Below are 18,272 nucleotides of genomic sequence, written 5' to 3'. Positions count from 1 at the left end.
TTTAAATTCAACCTGGGATTGGTCAAAAGTGGTCAGTAAAGAGGCGCGCGCTGCCGCGAATTGAACTTATCATTGGTTCACGTCGCCGTCAATCAATAAAGGGGCGGTGCGATGAAGAAACAAGCTAGTTTGAGTTAGCCGAGCGGTGGGAGGCGGGACCTTGCAAAGGGCGGAGCGATTGGGCTGTCCATCAAATCATAGATCAGTCGTAAAGAAGCAACGGTCGGACATGCATCGCCGATTGGTAAACAATAATGTCAATCAGCGGAAAGTGCCCGCCTCTTCTTCCCTCCCCTTTCCCCGCAGCGTTTCGCGCCAGCGAGTTTGGTTGAGGTTTCGATTTGCGAAACGTCAACACGGAGCCGTGGTCGTCGGCGTCGTAGTTGTCGTCCTGCGCCTCCTCCTTCTGTTCGTTGGTGGCGGCGGTTGGCGTGTACCGGGGTAACTGTGCTTCTATCAGGACACAGGGTTGTGTATAATTGCTGGTCTGCTGACTGAAAAACACACAGACTGAGGAAGAAAGAGGAACTTAGAGAGGGAGAGAGTGAGGCCAAAATCTCATCGACCATTCCCACCTCAGGTATGTCTCAGAAACACGCTCTGAGTTCAGTGGCTGGGCAATAACTTTTCTACATGACCGAAAAGAAAGGGATGTTAAAAGTTCTCTGGTTTAGTGGGATTTAAAAATAACCCACTGTTATTGTTTTATATAAATTTCAATCCAGGCCTTAAATAAAGGAGCTGAGATTGAATTTTTTAAAAACCTGCTCCATAACAAACTCTAGGTCGTCCCTACTTTATTCATCTTGCAGCAGTGTATCTGTTAACTGCAGAATTAATGGGAACCAAATTTGATGTTTCTGTATCAAATTTCAATACTTCAACATTTATATCGAAATGAATTTTATATAATTTTTTATATATGAAGAAAACAGGTTGTCTTGAAAATCATAGATTTGTTGTTATGGGACCAAAAGTGAACCAACAACCCAAGTTCTGTTTTAACAGTTGGCTGAACTAAGCACTCATTCTGCAAATATGCGGTTGAAAGCCAGCTTTGTAGAAAACGAAAAAGTAAAATCGTAAGGTAGTCACTATAGGAAATTTTAAATATCATTTTTTAATTCATTCAGTGCATTTTGTGATACACTCCCAGATCCCTTGTATTTCACTGGATCCAAGACATGGTATTTCATTTTGCGAATGTTTGTGGAAGATACAGCTGTCTGGACAGATGTATTTTTGTGATATGAAGTCATATAAATCTACAATATTACTGAGAAGAGATTCACCACTCCCTTTTGCAGTGTTTTTTATGTGTATCATAGTAATATAGTTCTGATTGGGACAGGAGTAAATCATTGATCGATCTAGCTTACTCTTCCAAACCTCGCTTAGGAGATGTTGATGCTGGGAAATGGAACACAATCCCATTTTGGGAACTGAATGTCGGCATTAAGCACTCCCAGGTTAGCATAGTTAGGTGCAGAGTAAAGTTATCTCTATTGAGTCCCAACCTTAGCATCCCCTACTGCATCAACATCACATTTCTATTTCCCACATCAGCCATCCACTCATGCCTCTGAGTCAGCTTTGTACAATGGCCAGGGGTTGAGACTGCCCAAAATCATTTTGTTTTCTCCTTATAGCTAGCACATAGAGAACAAAGTTATTCCATCGTTCTGAACGGGATTCACAACCGTGTCTCAGAGGTGAAAGGCCAGTGTTTAACCCACTGCACTACCAAGTGTTCCTCCAAGCAGAAATTTTAATAAAGATGCTTTCTTTGATGATTTTATTTTTGTTAGTTTTATTTATAATGAGAGTTTTAAATGGCTTGTGATCAGCCTAGCATTAACTTAGCTTCAGAAATGCTTATGGCAATGTTGATTTTTGACATAACCTTTAGCTTATCATTGTAGTTAGTTAGTTTAGGAACTTAACTTTCCATTTGGCCTGTGGCAGGAAGAAGTCAGGAAACACTTTCAAGTACCAGAAAAAATTTATTATTAGAATCTCTGTCTGTAAAAGTCTCCCTAGGTTGATGGTTAAATTATACGATTTGAATGGAAAACTTGTGTTTAAGTTTTTAGAAGCCTTTATTTAGGAAGGCTTGATGTTTGACAAGCCGGATACCGAGATCAATTAGCTGTTGGAATGTGAAATTCACAAATTATCAGCGTTCAAATCATCAATCAGATTTTTCATTTTAAACTATTTTAAGGGAGAAGTGGTTTGAATGCAAATTATAGAAACAGTCTGTGTATCCTACATAACAAACAACATTGTGATTTATACTGGGTGGGCAAAGTGGGAGAGGGAATGTTTTTACTTTTCTGTTTTATTAATAGCACCAGTTTTGGGTTTAAAGAGACCTGAGTTGATTTTTTTTTTAGTAATTCAGTGGGTCGGAAATATTATCTTACTGTTTATTTACTTTAGATAAACAAGCTGAGAGTGTGGGAAGTATCACCCCAAGTGCTTTATTATTGTTTGGCCAGGCTGCCTGAAGCCGGGCAGAGAGTATGTCGTATGATGAATATGACTGCAGTAGGAGCTCAGTGCTTCCCTGTTTTAAACATTGCCAAAGAATTCTTTGATCTAGTTATGTCAATTCTTCCAGCGTCAGAACAAACTAATTTTCACATAATAGGATCAAGTACCTCGCTTGTCAGTTCATAAGAACATAAGAAATAGGAGCAGGAGTGGGCCACAAGGCCCCTCGAGCTTGCTCCACCATTCAATCAGATCATGGCTGATCTTCGACCTCCACTCCAATTTCCCGCCCGATCCCCATATCCCTTGATTCCCCTAGAGTCCAAAAATCTATCTATCTCAGCCTTGAATATACTCAGCGACTGAGCATCCACAGTCCTCTGGGGTAGAGAATTCCAAAGATTCACAATCCTCTGAGTGAAGAAATTCCTCCTCATCTTAGTCCTAAATGGCCGACACCTTATCCTGAGACTATGCCTCCAAGTTCTAGACTCTCCAGCCAGGGGAAACAATCTTTCAGCATCTTTAGAGGGACTTTTACACTGGTGCTGATATAGTTCAGATTCCAGGAGGCCATGCATAGTAAGGTCTATGATTCTGTTGCCTGATATAATGCTGTAAACATAGGGAGCAAGCTTATGGATACAGGTCTAAGGAATTCAAACCGAATGAGTGCAAATGTAGTATAAACAGTGCAATATAAACTACTAATGGTATAATTTTAAAGGGGGTGCAGGAACAGAGAGACCTGGGGATATATGTGCACAAATCTTTGAAGATGGCAGGACAAGTTGAGAAGGTTGATTTAAAAAAAAAGCATATGAGATTCTTGGCTTTATAAATGGAGGCACGGAGTACAAAAGCAAGGAAGTTATGCTAAACCTTTGTAAAATCCTGGTTAGGCCCCAGCTGGAGTATTGTGGCCAATTCTGGGCACCACCCTTTAGGAAGGATGTCAAGGTCATAGAGACGGTGCAGAGCAGATTTACTGGAATGGTACCATGGATGAAAGACTTCAATTACATGAAGAGACTAGAGAAACTGGGGTTCTCCTTAGAGTAGAGACGGTTAAGGGGAACTTGATAGAGGTGTTCAAAATCATGAAAGGTTTTGATGGAGTAAATAAGGAGAAACTGTTTCCAGTGGCAGAAGGGTCGATAACCAGAGGACACAGATTTAAGATGAATGGCAAAAGAACTGAAGTGAAGGGTGGTGGGAGCAGATTCAATAATAACTTTCAAAAGGGAATTGGATAAATACTTGAAGGGGAAAAAATTGGAGGGCTATGGGGAAAGAGCAGGGAATGGGACTAATAGGAGAGCTCTTTCAAAGAGCCGGCACCGGCACAATGGGCTGAATGGCCTCTTTCTGCGCTGTATAATTCTATGATTCTAAAATCTATCTTTTAAAAACTGAATGACTAACATTTTTCAGGAGAGTTTCTTTTTTGATACTTCCTAAACTGTAACAATCTTTTTTGCTTAAGTCCAATAACTTTTTATATCGTCTTGAGGATGAAGAAAACCCTTCATGTTCCAATAACATTTTAGAAAACGTCTAACCTTTTAGCATCAATTAAAGCAGATGCAGTAGGTAGAATAAAACCTATTTGACTGCAGGGAAACGCATCTATGATCAATGAATTTCGATGTAGCAATTTCAGTTATTTGCCATTTGTGACTGATTTAAAACTAATTTTTTAACCAAGCTTTCACTCATTCCACCTAACTTCTCCCTTCTTCGCTCAGTGTCTGTTTTCCTTGAGCCTACCTGTGAAGCACCTTGGGACATTGTAGAAGGTTATGCTGATAGGGTTAGATGAAGTCTGTTTCTGTGCTGTACATTCTATGTAATCTTTACATTAAAGGCACCATATTGTTGTTGAAGTGTATTTCCCAGTTGTCCTTAATTTTGCATCCCCCTGTTCTTTCACATCTTTGGTTTTCCTGGCCTGTGGAGAACATGGTTGAAACTGGGACCTCAGTGGGGGGAGGGGAGAAAATGAAAATTACATTATCGATGCTTTGACACGCGAGTCTGGTCTTCACAGCACTGCATCACTGCGTGCAGAATGAACAGTTAAACGGAATGCACTATAAATTGTCTTCATCTGAAGTTCATAGAAGCCCTAAACGGAGTATAGTATTTTGTGGCAAACAGAGTTTTTGATTGGCTATTTGTTTTCCACTGCAGCCAATTCCCAAGCTTCCCACAAATCAGAAAGAACATTTGGCAATCTAACAATAGCTGCGAACTGTAAGCTATCTATTTTACATTCATCCTTGGTAGCTATGGTTTTAAAAAAAATTAAATCTCATTCACAACTGCACTTCTGTCTGTTACTTCTATTATTAAGATGCCCATTCAAAATCCTAGGTGCATAGAGTAACTCAATATTGTTCAGATCCTTTGCTGTGGGGTGTTTTATTCCCACAGAAGCAAAGAAAGAACTATGTGGTGGTGCGTTGCAGTTATGATCTATCTATGTAAATAAAAATGGTCCTGAGACCAAGGATATAGTTATGATGAGATATGTAGGAAGACTGTCTGTGACACTGTATGTCAGGCCTAGTCATGGTTTGCATGGGCCAATAATGCTGTCCTTCTGTCACTGTGGCAACGTCTTTGCTTCCTGAGTGCGAGCAAGCTCAGTCACCATCTGTTTACACTGGGCGTACAATACTGACTGGCTATCGTAATGGTAACGTCATTGCCCCCTGCCTTCCTGCAATGCCTGAACCTGCAGGCATAGAAAAATCACATCCACTAACTGTTGGCCTGTTTCTCCCACAAACCCAACAAATGGTGACTAACTTCGTTCCACTTTTAAAACTTCAACTTGTTTCTACTTTTAATTGTCCTGTCCACAAAAAGCAGGACAAATCCAATCCGGCCAATTACCGTCCCGTCAATCTACTCAATCATCAGCAAAGTGATGGAAGGTGACGTTGACAGTACTATCAAGCGGCACTTACTCACTGATGCTCAGTTTGGGTTCCGCCAGGACCACTCTGCTCCAGACCTCGTTACAGCCTTGGTCCAAACATGGACAAAAGAGCTGAATTCCAGAGGTGAGGTGAGAGTGATTGCCCTTGACATCAAGGCAGCATTTGACTGAGTGTGGCATCAAGGAGGCCTAGTAAAATTGAAGTCGATGGGAATCAGGGGGAAAACTCTCCAGTAGCTGGAGTCCTACCTAGCACAAAGGAAAATAGTAGTGGTTGTTGGAGGCCAATCATCTGAGCCCCAGGACACTGCTGCAGGAGTTCCTCAGGGCCGTGTCCTAGGCCCATCCATCTTCAGCTGCTTCATCAATGACCTTCCCTCCATCATAAGGTCAGAAATGGGAATGTTCGATGATGATTGCACAGTGTTCAGTTCCATTCGCAACCCCACAAATAATGAAGCAGTCCGTGCCTGCATGCAGCAAGACCTGGACAACATCCAGGCTTGGGCTAATAAGTGGCAAGTAACATTCGCACCAGGCAATGACCATCTCCAACAAGGGAGAATCTAACCACCTCCCCTTGACATTCAACGGCATTACCATCACCGAATCCCCCACCATCAACATCCTGGGGGTCACCATTGACCAGAAACTTAACTGGACCAGCCACATAAATACTGTGGCTACAAGAGCAAGTCAGAGGTTGGGTATTCTGCGGCAAGTGACTCACCTCCTGACTCCCCAAAGCCCTTCCACCATCTACAAGGCACAAGTCAGGAGTGTGATGGAATACCCTTCACTTGCCTGGATGAGTGCAGCTCCAATAACAACACTCAAGAAGCTCAACACCATCCAGGACAAAGCAGTCTGCTTGATTGGTACCCCATCCACCACCCTAAACATTCACTCCCTTCACCGGCGCACAGTGGCTGCAGTGTGTACCATCTACACAATGCAACGCAGCAACTCGGCAAGGCATCTTCGACAGCACCTCCCAAACCCGCGACCTCTACCACCTAGAAGGACAAGGGCAGCAGGCACACAACACCACCTGCACGTTCCCCTCCAAGTCACACACATCCCGACTTGGGAAATATATCGCAGTTCCTTCATCGTCGCTGGGTCAAAAACCTGGAACTCCCTTCCTAACAGCACTGTGGGAGAACCTTCACCACACGGACTGCAGCGGTTCAAGAAGGCGGCTCACCACCACCTTTTCAAGGGCAAACTAGTGATGGGCAATAAATGCTGGCCTTGCCAGTGACGCCCACATCCCATGAACGAATAATAAAAAAAAAAGGAATGGCTAGAACGCTCTGGACAAAATGTGTAACTCTGTGGCTGTAAGGATACTACATCAAATGTAGTCTCAGCTCACTTTCTAATGGGTGCAATCTACAAGTTAAATCTTCTCATAGATTGGCACTAAATTGTTGGTGCTCTCAACAGCCTCAGGCATTTTCAGCTTCTCCTCCCCTGCCCTGTATGTCCCAGCCTTCCATACACTTGTTTTGACTTTGTATCATTTTATAGCCTTCCCACCAAGCTTGTTTCCTCCATGAGACACACCTACTGTGCCCTAGACTCCGTCCTAACTCATCATGTAACTGCCTGACCTCGGTCCAACACTTGACATTCGTTACTTTCTCTCTGTGGTCTAACTCTGTGGTACAACCCCGGTTCGGTTCCTTCCATAGCTGTCCCAGTGTAGCCAGGACAGCTCCTAAAATGGTTTCTGTTCCTGCTTATATTGGGTATGTTTCAAGGCTCCACCCTTGGTCTCCATCATTTCCTTGTCTACATCTGCCCTAAGTAAAGTTATTTGTAGGCATGGGGTCAGCTTTTACATGTATGCTGCTGATATCCAACTGTACCTTTCTGCCGTTGCTCTTGACTCCTCGACCACCAATGTGCTATCCAATTGCTTATCAGTGTAAAGTCCTGGATGAGCAAGAACTTACTTTCACTCATCATGATCAGCATGACAGTGGCCATCCTGTTTGGCTTCTGCCTAAATCTCTGCACTTCACCTGACTGCCTCCCTCTCTCTGGTAGCTACCTCAGACTGAGCCTGATAATGTATCACTTTGCTGTCTTGTTTGATCATGAACTAAGTTTGAAATCCCAAATCCTTGCTACTACCAAGTCCACTTATTTTCACTTCCACAACATTGCATGCCTCTGCCTCTACCTCACTCCTATTGCTGCTGAAACACTTACCCATCTCCTCTAGACTCAATTGCTCCAATGCCCACCTTGCTGCCCTCCCAAGTTCTGCCTTTCACAAATTGCAACTTGTCCAAAACGCATCCCCATCTATCCTATCCCACATGAATTGCATTCTCTCTTGCCTACCGATGTTCGCCGATCTTCGTTCATTAGTATCATTGTATCATATGATACTTCATTGGCGTATTCACCTATGCATCACTTTCAAAATCCTTGTCCCACTCTACAAATCCCTCGCTGGCCTCGCCCCTCCCTACCTTTGTAGCCTTGTTCATTCCTATGATCCTGTACGTGCCCTCATCTCTCCTACAACTCATACCAGAACTGAGAGGTTATACCTTTCAGGAAAGATTGAACAGGCTGGGGCTCTTTTCTCTAGAAAGAGAAGGCTGAAGGGTGACCTGATAGAGGTCTTTAAGATTAGGTAAGGGTTTGATGGGGTAGATTTAGAGAAACGGCCTAGACATTTTAAATGTGTAATAAACAAAGAAATATGGGCGGGCGTTGGGCTCAGCAGACTTTAGCTGTACCTCCCCATCCACCTTCAGCGTGATGCGAGTTTCTGACAGTATACAATACAGTGGCAGATACAAATAAACGTATTGTGGCTCCCTTGGCTGCTTAGTTGTTAACCATGTAACTGGGCCATACAGAACAGAAAGTCTCTGGTTTGATTCCCAGCCTGTGCTGAGTTAGCTGACTGCAGCTAGTCCACTGTAAAGGTGCTACAGTTAACATCCACACTCCTGGGCTAGGGAAAGGAAAGTGGAGCAGAGTTCTCGCTCTTGATTCCTATCAAGCGACACCACCCCCCCCCACCCCCCGCCAGAAAATATGGCTGTGTGGATGTTGGTGATGACAGGATTGGGTTCGACTGCTGAGTAGCCTTCCAAAAAATACCGTCCGGGCCCACACATTGACGAATGACCACTTGGACGAGATACCGGTGGCTACCAGTGCCAGTAAAATCATACCCCAGTAGGATTCGACACCTTCAGGAGAGGAAGAAAGGAGAAAAGGAGCAAAAAAAATTGAGTCAGGCAGAACAGTTGCAATAACAAGTTTCAGTGGAGGGAGATGAGACGGATAGCATGAGGGTACCAGTTCCCTAAATATTGAAGTATGACATTTACCGGCTAAATTATCAGGAAATATGCATATAATTTTTTAAAAGGAGCAGAAGCAGAAAGTGTGATTGTAGCAAGTAAGTTTGACTTGGCTAAACCTTGGGAGGTGTTAGAAGACTGAGTTGTTAAAATTCGGAAATATGTGTGATATTTGGTGTGACGTTATTTTACTTGGGAAGGATTGTGATTCCACAGAACCAGATGCTTTCTGGGCATGACACATTCCACTTGAATTGGGTATTAAATAGTGAAGATCTGAAGACTGTTTAATAATCAGAATAAAATGTGATTAAATTATTTATTCCTTATTAAGATAGATGGAGAGGAGTAGGAAGAGAATTGGCATTACAATCACAGCCCCTAGTGTGTCCTCACCTATTATAATCAATCTGGGAGGAACATGACACAAGGTAACGAAAATTGGTCATTTTTATAAAGTTTTTTATATCTCAAAATGATTTGTCTTACCTGATAGATCAGTGTGGAAGTTTATTATTGCTGGTTAAGTCAAAAGCTTGAACATGTGAAAAGAAGTGTAGGAATCAGCAGCCACTTACATTTATATAGAACCTTTAATATAGAAAAATGTCCCAAGGTGCTTTAGACGGGGAAAAACTGACACAAGCCATGATGGGAGAATTGACCAAGAGTTTAGTTGAAAATATGAGCTATACAATGAATGAACTTGCATGTATATTGTGCCTTTCCCAAACTCAGAATTCTTCGAAGTGCTTTGAATTACTTTTGAAGTGTGGTGACTGTTGTATTGTAGGCAAACGTAGCAGCCAATTTGCACACAGCAAGGTCCAACAAGCAGCAGTGAGATATATGACTAGTTAATGTATTTTGATGGTGTTGATTGAGGAATAAATGATGGCTTGAACACTGAGAAAACTCAATTTTTTTCAATATTGCTATGGGAACTTTTATGTCCACCAGGCCGACGAGGCCATGATTCTCCCAATCCCACTTCCTTCTGTGATCGCTCGTGGGGAAAAAAACTCTTCCCCCAAGTCACTTACAATGGCACTTTCAAATTCCCAACTGTCTAGCCTTTGGCCCTCCATTCACCACAACATTTCTGCTCAGTCAAACCCTCACCTCCACCTTTGATGCTCTTGTCCTCATTAAAACCTCTCTCACCCTGGTCGTTCCCCTTGGTATGGCTCACATCACTGCTCCCTTAAGTCCAAGGGATGCAGACTTGAACGTTTATGGCGGACATCTGGTTTAGCTATTCATCACCAGATCTGGCTGGATCACATAAAGCACTATCGGGACCTACTCTCCTCTGCCAAAACTGTTCACTATTCCAGTATCGTACTGGAATGCAAAGATAACCCCGGCTTCTCTTCACTACAGACAATCTTCTTAAACCGTTCTGTCCTGCCTCTTCCACCCTCATCTCCAATAACAAGTGCGCGAAGCTCGTGGACTACTTTGTCACTAAGATTGAGACCATCTGTTCGTCTGCCTCTGTCACTCCCCTCCCTTCCCCTAGCCCACCAAGCCAAACTTCCCCTACTGTTACCCCCTGCCCTAGCCCTGAACTTGCATCTTTCTCTAGTTTCTCTCCTATCTTCCCATATGCCCTCACCGAGCTCATGTTGACCATGAGACCCACCTCCTGCTCCCTTGACCCTATTACCACCAAACTGATGACCACCCAAATTCCCTTCCTGGCCCTCATGTTAGCTGATATTGTTAACAGTTCCCTCTCCTCAGGTACTGCCCCCTCCCCTTGAAATCTGCTGTCACACTCCCCTCCTTTTAAAAAAAACCCACCCTTGACCCCTTTGTCCTTGCACACTACCGCCCCATCTCCAACCTCCCTTTCCTCTCCCAAAGTCCTTGAACTTGTTGTCGCCTCCCAAATCCGTGCTCATCTTTCCCGCAACTCCATGTTTGAATCCCTCCAATCAGGTTTCCGTTCCTGCCACTGTACTGAAACGGCTCTTCTCAAAGTCACAAATGACATCCTATTGACTGTGACTGTGGTAAACTATCCCTCCTCATCCTTCTCGACCTGTCTGCAGCTTTTGACACGGTTGACCACACCATCCTTCTGTAATGCCTTTCTTCCGTTGTCCAGCTGGGTGGGACTGCGCTCATCTGGTTCCACTCTTATCTATCCAGTCATAGCCAGAGAATCACCTGCAATGGCTTCTCTTCCTGTTCTTGCACCGTTACCTCTGGAGTCCCCCAAGGATCCATCCTTGCCACCCTCCTATTTCTCATCTACATGCTGCCCCTCGGCAACATCATCCGAAAACCCGATGTCAGATTCCAGAGGAATGCTGACGACACCCACCTCTACCTTACCACCACCTCTCTCAACCTCTCCACCGTCTCTGATTTGTCACACTGCTTTTCCGACATCCAGCACTAGATGAGCAAAAATTTCCTCCAACTAAATATTGGGAAGACTGAAGCCATTGTCTTCGGTCCCCGCCACAAACTTCATTCCCTAGCCACTGACTCCACCCCTCTTCCTGGCCACTGTCTGAGGCTGAATCAGACCGTTCGCAACCTTGGTGTCCTACTTGACCCTGAGATGAGCTACCGACCACATATCCGCTCCATCATCAAGACTGCCTACTTCCACCTCCGTAACTTTGGGTGACTCTGCCCTACCTCAGCTCATCTGCTGCTGAAACCCTCACCTATGTCTTTGTTACCTCTAGACTTGATTTTTCCAATGCTTTCCTGGCTAGCCTCCCATCTTCCACCCTCCATAAACTTGAGCTCAGCCAAAACTCTGCTACCCATATCCTGACTCGCACCAAGTGCCATTCACCCATCACCCCTGTGCTCGCTGACCCACATTGGCTCCCAGTCTGGGAACGCCTCGATTATAAAATTCTCATCCTTGATTTCAAATCCCTCCATGGCCTCACCCCTCCCTATCTCTGTAACCTCCTCCAATCCTACAACCCTCCAAGATGTCGGCGCTCCTCCAATCATTGCCTCTTGCGCATCCCCGATTTTAATTGCTTCACTATTGGCGGCCGTGCCTTCAGCTGCCTAGGCCCTCAGCTCTGGAATTCCCTCCCTAAACCTCTCGGCCTCTCTACCCCTCTTTCCTCCTTTAAGACACCTCTTAAAACCTTGAACCCGCTCCTTGAATAACCTTTTGGTCACCTGTCCTAATATCTCCTTATTTGGCTCGGTGTCAAATTTTGTTTGATAATTGCTACTGTGAAGTGCCTTGGGATGTTTTACTATGTAAATGCAAGTGGTTGTTGTTGATTTAACATTATATTTGAAAAATGGCACCTCCTACAATGCAGCATTCTCTCAGTACTGCAGTGAAGTGTCAACCTGGATTACATGTTCAAGTTCTGGAGTGGAATTTGAACCCACAACCTTCTGACTCAAGAGTGCAGCCATTGAGCCAAGCTAGTATTTAAGGGAGCACGTAGATGAGGAAAAGGAGAGGGCCAAGAATGGATCGAGGATGAAATCTGGAAGTGACTCTGCAGTTGTGGGAAGAGACGCCATTCTTGGTTGCGTTGACAGTTAGGAATGGAACCACAAGAGGGCATTCCAGGGAGCTGGACATCAGAGGAGAGGTGATTGATGAGGATGTCATGGTCAACTGTGTTGAATGCCACAGAGGAGGACAAGGAAGGATAATGTACTATAGTCGCAGTTACAGGAGATGTCATTTGTGACTTTGGCCAGGGCAATCTCGGTGCTGTGAGCAGAGTAGAAGCTGAGTGAAGGTAATTGAACTAGGACTTTTTAGAGGGGCAAAGTTCAAGGACCTTGGAGAGGAAAGGGAGGATAGAGATGGGTAACAGTTGTGGGGGTAAAGGCATTTGAGGAGGTGGTTCATTGTAAGAAAAGGAGCCGTGGGTTGTCCTTGTACGGTTCAGTTCTTTGGACAGTGCATTTAGCCATTGAGCCTCAGGGGAGCTATTGAGCTGATGTGTTGGTAGGATTGTTGCAGTAAATCTGCATTATGACTGAAATGGTAACTCTTGCTATTGATTTTTAAATTGAGAAACCAGTTTGAGGGACCAAGAGCTGTAGTGCAAGACACCATCAAGGTTGAAAAGAGTAAGAGGTTAATTAAGAAGTAACAATTAGATGACACCACGTGTGAGTTTTAAATGCCTGAAGATTGTAGGAGAAAGGAGAGATTGAACAAAATATGAAGTTCTACAGTTTGATGTCCTAGAAAAGAATGAGTTAGAATAGGAGGCTGTAATAAGTCTTGATTTCATCACTAGAAAGATATAGGGAAGAGGAAAACTGGGACAGTGTATTCAGGGTTTAGAAGAAACAAGAGGAACATTCAGAGGAGTACTAATGATTGTATTGACTTTCCCTATTTTAAATCAAGAAAGATTGCAGCAGGGCAGGAGGGAAGGATCTGAGGATAGAGGTGAGAGAGGGATTGTCTATCAAATGACTAACTTTTTCTTGTATCCCGTTGAGTGTGTGAGAGCTGCTGAAAATACCTCTCCAAATATAGGTGCAGTGTTTTAGTTTTAGACAAACTTGTCATTCTAGAGAGTTAAGAATTGTTAAGAAGGAATAAAGGGACATAGAGGAAACTGAGCTTCAGCAACGGAGGAGATGGTGGGAGTTCCATCTGTGGTCAGAAGAGATGGTGCAGCTAACAGTATCGTTAGACGAAGAAGGATAAGGGTGGAGCCAGCCAACGTAGGAGGTGGTTGTTAAGACTTGAAACTGTGTTTTTGAAGAATTGAAAGAAGCATTTGTGCTTTGAAGGGTGTGGAGGAGACCAAGTTGTGTTTCAGCTATTGCACTGCAAGACACTGGAGCTTCTGAGCACTGAGGGTCTGCAACCTGAAAGAAGTTCAGTCAGTTGTTAGTAAAAGAGTTGGAAGGGTTGAGTGAGGAAAGTCAGTGATCTGGAGAAGGAATAGAGTAGGAGAGGACAGTACAGCAAGAAATGCCTGAGGTAAATAACGTCAAATATACAACACCAACTCTCATTTATACAGCGTCTTTAACGTAGAACAATGTCCCAAGGTGCTGACAGTACAGATAGAATGATTTGAGAGGAAACTAGATTGTCATTATGATTACCATACAGCTTTGTAATACAACTGCTGCCAAAATGCAAGTGGAAATAGCAGTGCAAGAGGTTGTCTTCTGAGCGGAAGGTCCCAGCTTCGAGTTCCTGCTTGCATGTTGCTTGGACTCCTCTGTTCAGGTCTAGTGAGTTTCACCCGTTCTTGTCCAGCCAACTGGATGAAAAACCATGTGGGAACAATTTTCTCCTGAAAGCAATGACTCCTTGCTAGAATCTGGTACAATGGCATCATTTGCCCTCCAATACCTCACTTAAGTGCTCTTCATTCATATATGAGCTTTAACAGTAAACGCTGCTAGCCTGGTGGGGTGGCGATGGTGGTGGGGGGGGGGGGGGGTCTTCACAGCCAAACCCGACATCCATGCATGCCAACTTGAGAATGGGACTCCTTGCTCTAACCTGGCATGCTGATACCAACTGTAGCAACCTTGCTGCTGTCCTGATATGACTTTCCACTTTACTTTTTTTGTTGGTGGAGTAGAACGAGGAGGAGAAAGCAAAACCAGTGATAGTAATAGCAATAATAAAAAAAATGAGGCTCAAGAGATCTGCGTGCAGCTGGGTAAAGATTTAGAGATTTCTGTGAAGTTGAGCCGAACCCTGCACTCATCCTTGGCCAGTACATGCCACAGTCACGATGCTCTCGCACAGTGATTTTTAAGGTTGTATTTTTTTTTCTTCAAATGGTTTATCTTTCAAAGAAAATCGGGGCTTCCACCTTTGTAATTAATACTCAATTCTGTCGTAAAGTGGGCAGTCTGTGTATGTCTGCAGTGGAGATTTAGTATTTAAAGTGGAAATCTAAAAATACAACAGTATTGCTGAGAAAACAATTTTGAACAGTTGTGTTGGCATGCTTTTCCCTGTAGTATGCAGTATCCTTATTTATTCGTTCTATTTTCCCCACTCCCTTACAATGAAGTAAAATGGATTCTGTGTTTTTTAGTTTTTGGGGAATGTTTTAATTTCTAGGAGGGAGGGTGAAAATAGAAATTTGGCTGGGGAGGGGGGGAATTCTGACATCAAAAACTTGAGGTTCAAGTTGAGCAAATGTGAAGTGGGAAAGAACTTTCAGGGAGGGAAAAATTGTGGGTTCATTCGCGGATGGGAGAGAGAACTTGCTGTTCTCTCCTGATTATATAGCAAAGGCCTAATATGAAGTTGCCTGCTTTTTCTAGCTTAAATCAACTACCTACCTGATAAATTTAAGTATGGAATGGGTTGGAGTGGATCTAAAAGCAAAAGAGGGAACTGTGAAGAAAGGGAAGGCAAGTAATGTCAATTGTGCAGCTTTTTTATATTGTATGCTGCCACTCTGTGTGGTTAACAGTGCCAGGTACAGTGAGCATATAGCAGTTTCAGCTCTGCTGAAGTTTGTTTTATGCCCAGTAGGTACATGCCAATCCTATTACTGTAGATATTTTTGTCTGGTTGCACCACCTAATTAAGCACTTAATCTAAAGAGAGAGTCAACCAGATTCAGTTGTTTATCTTCATTTACTAAACAGCAAACCTGGACAGGTGGTGCATTGCGCAGTGGGTAGTACATAAGAAAGCTCAACATTTATTTTTTAAAAAAAGGTTTAAATATTGCAGGAAATATTTATATAACTCTCTGCAGGGAGCTTGCACACACTGGTCTTTTTCACGAGATCTGTAGCAATTTTCTTGCCTAGTGAAAGCTATTTAGGATCTGGTCTCCATGTACCTGTCTAGGCCCTGAGCTCTGGAATTCCCTCCTTAAACCTCGCCACGCCTCTACCTCTCCCATCTCCTTTAAGATCCTCTTTAAAGCTGACCTCTTTGACCAAGCTTTTGGTCACCTGTCCTAATGTCTACTTCTTTGGGTCGGTGTCAGTTTTTGTCTGATTACGCTCCTGTGAAGTGCCTTGGGATGTTTTACTATTTTAGAGATGCTATATAAATGCAAGTCGTTGTCGAGTAATGCTGCCTGACAGTGTGCCTCAGTCCCAATCTCATAAGAGCACCCCCTTCCTCATCAATGTGGTATTTTTGCACTTCCTACTCCAACCATCCTTAAGCATGTCTGAGTGGATTGAGGCTGTCTAAACATATTTCACATAGGCCCAAAAAGGCAGCAAAAAGAGGGGAATTGCTTCCCATCAGTCTGGGACTGGAGGTGAAAGGCCAGCATCGAACCCACTGTAACACCCAGCTCCTTTCTCTTTCCCCATCCCCTATAAATTGGCTCTTTATGTACAATTTGGAGAAATCATGGTGTAAACGTTCTGATTGGAGAATAACCATTATTTGCAAATTAGTGTTTATTGGATTCAAGTATATGCACTTAATCCTAGCACAGAGGAAGATGGTAGTGGTTGTTGGAGGCCAATCATCTCAGCCCCAGGACATTGCTGCAGGAGTTCCTCAGGGAAGTGTCCTAGGCCCAACCATCTTCAGCTGCTTCATCAATGACCTTCCCTCCATCATAAGGTCAGAAATGGGGATGTTCGCTGATGACTGCACAGTGTTCAGTTCCATTCGCAACCCCTCAAATAATGAAGCAGTCCGAGCCCGCATGCAGCAAGACCTGGACAACATCCAGGCTTGGGCTCATAAGTGGCAAGTAACATTCGCGCCAGACAAGTGCCAGGCAATGACCATCTCCAACAAGAGAGAGTCTAACCACCTCCCCCTGACATTCAATGGCATTACCATCACCGAATCCCCCACCATCAACATCCTGGGGGTCACCATTGACCAGAAACTTAACTGGACCAGCCATATAAATACTGTGGCTACGAGAGCAGGTCAGAGGCTGGGTATTCTGCGGCGAGTGGCTCACCTCCTAACTCCCCAAAGCCTTTCCACCATCTGCAAGGCACAAGTCAGGAGTGTGATGGAATGCTCTCCACTTGCTTGGATGAGTGCAGCTCCAACAACACTCAAGAAGCTCGACACCATCCAAGATAAAGCAGCCCGCTTGATTGGTACCCCATCCACCACACTAAACATTCACTCCCTTCACCATCGGCGCACAGTGGCTGCAGTGTGTACCATCCACAGGATGCACTGCAGCAACTCGCCAAGGCTTCTTCGACAGCACCTCCCAAACCCGCGACCTCTACCACCTAGAAGGACAAGAGCAGCAGGCACATGGGAACAACACCACCTGCATGTTCCCCTCCAAGTCACACACCATCCCGACTTGGAAATATATCGCCGTTCCTTCATCGTCGCTGGGTCAAAATCCTGGAACTCCCTTCCTAACAGCACTGTGGGAGAACCGTCACCACACGGACTGCAGCGGTTCAAGAAGGCGGCTCACCACCACCTTCTCGAGGGCAATTAGGGATGGGCAATAAATGCTGGCCTCGCCAGTGACGCCCACATCCCGTGAACGAATAAAAAAAAAAATCCAGATTACAGGTTTAAAGTTTTGGCACTCACTCACAAGCAGGGAAAATAGAATATTTATTTGTGAGCTTGGTGTTGACAGTGGTTAGAAAAATTAGAAGAGTATTCTTTTATCTCACATCTGCATCATCCCTTGCCTCTCTGAGCACAAATATTCAATACAAGCATACTGGTTCTTTATGCAATGCACCACCATTCCTTTAATAACTCAGCAAGTTTATAAAGTGAGTAGGTAACCCATATAGATCAGGGAAGTTCCAGGTTTGATCCCCAGTCTGTGCTGGATTAGCTGATATTAGTTAGGGCAATAGTAGTTACACTACAGTTAGTCTCTGCATTCCTGAGTTAGATTGGGAAAATTAGACAGGTTTCCCACTTATTGATTGCTGTTTGGTGCATCCCACTGGAACTATAGTATGGAGTGTTGAGCAAGGACAGGCATGAGCTTGGCTGTTTATTTTGTCCCCCCTCCCCTATAGAACAGGCTCCCGCCATTTCCCATTGAGGCTTGTATTTGAGTAATGGTCACTTCAGTGAGGTACTGGAGGACGTTGGGTGGGCACGCCTCCACAAGGGGTCGACACCTTTTAGGAGGAGAGGAGAGATAATTGCTGAAAACCTTGTTTTTAAAAAAAAGATTTCTTGCAGTATGTTAAAAGGATGGACTGATGGTCTTTGAATAACAATGGCACACGAGGCAAAGAATTAAAATAAATAAATAGAATTATAATTAATAGCACCAGAATTAAGTGCACTTCCTACAATGTTGTACGCCATATTGTAGCAAGGTATTGAGGAAATGGGACTTGGGGTAAACTGCCAATAATTGATTTGATGCTGATGGCAATCCTGCATTGTAATTATAACTCGGGAATTCTGACTGGTTTGCTGATTTCAACATTTGCTTTGTTAATCAGACCTTTTCTTAAACCTGCCAAAATTCTTGTATTGCATTTTCTAAGTGTTTGCTGAATTTTTTTTTAAGAGTCTCATTAATGAAGTATAGATTCTGTGAATGCGTGGGTGT

The 18,272-nt window shown here is 43.9% G+C and overlaps 1 protein-coding gene across 5 annotated transcripts in view; it reads left to right on the top strand.

Annotated features, from left to right (window-relative positions):
- The first annotated feature begins 307 nt into the window (after positions 1-307).
- The window catches only part of disp1 (dispatched homolog 1 (Drosophila)), a 360,433-nt gene continuing 342,468 nt past the window's right edge, over positions 308-18,272 (top strand). For 3 of the 5 annotated variants that reach the window (XM_067985195.1, XM_067985196.1, XM_067985198.1), the window contains exon 1: positions 308-580. The gene's annotated coding sequence lies outside the window, so the exon portion shown is untranslated. Of the gene's footprint in view, positions 581-9,112; positions 9,210-18,272 lie in introns of all 5 variants that reach the window. The other 2 variants (XM_067985197.1, XR_010962963.1) reach the window with 2 other exon arrangements.

The sequence above is a fragment of the Heptranchias perlo genome, chromosome 5, assembly GCF_035084215.1.
Source record: "Heptranchias perlo isolate sHepPer1 chromosome 5, sHepPer1.hap1, whole genome shotgun sequence".
NCBI lineage: Eukaryota > Metazoa > Chordata > Chondrichthyes > Hexanchiformes > Hexanchidae > Heptranchias > Heptranchias perlo.
This window is presented reverse-complemented; position numbering and strand designations above follow the sequence as displayed.